Source organism: Phaethon lepturus, unplaced genomic scaffold (assembly GCF_000687285.1).
Source record: "Phaethon lepturus isolate BGI_N335 unplaced genomic scaffold, ASM68728v1 scaffold35234, whole genome shotgun sequence".
Lineage (NCBI taxonomy): Eukaryota > Metazoa > Chordata > Aves > Phaethontiformes > Phaethontidae > Phaethon > Phaethon lepturus.
The window spans coordinates 22591-23402 of NW_010537626.1; positions in this window are offsets into that span (position 1 = coordinate 22591).

Sequence of the window (812 nt, forward strand, 5' to 3'; positions counted from 1 at the left end):
TAGTAAATTAAAAATAATATGTTGTATTATTAATGGTGTATTTTTCCAGCAGGAAAACTCATCACCTTCATTTTTGTGTATATTAATATTACATATGTCTTCCAAAGCATTTATGTTAAGCCTCCCACCCCTGTTTTGAACTACGATACTTACTGCACTAGGGGGAAAACTAAAGATTTAAAATGTATTTTTGACTGTCATAAAACTGACACCTTTATTTAATCTTTAACGACTTGCCGTCCATGCATTGTAGCTGATGATTTGATTTTGGAATTTAAGGTTTTGTTTTTGCTTCATATACCAGTGGAAACTATTTATAACCACAGTAAAATCAGTAGATACCGATTTTTAACTGCATACCTCAACTGAACATAGGAACTAGTAACAGGCACTTCAGATAGTCTCATCGTTTTGCTGAACTCCACCTTTCTTTGAGATCGGCACCTGAGAGATGCATTGACTAGAACCTTGCTTTGGATTCAAAGACTCACTCTTTGGATCCTGAGCACATTTAAAACATGGCTTGCAGATCAAAATTATCACCTCCCAAGTGGCACTCACAAGAGGGGTGAGGCCCATCTCCTCACCTGATTTCCCAGTCACCCGCAACAGGACCCAGGCACCAGCGCAAAAACCCGGACGACCCCCACCGAGTCCTAGCGACCCTCTCCCACCTCTGCAGTTTGTCTACAGGAAGTGCCCTGGGTCTAGGTAGGAACCTCTCGCAGTCTCGGGGGCACAGGACACTCCTCAGTGCGGGGGCATAACCGACAGACGGAGCAGGACAACAGCGCTCCGGCTACGGCCAAGAC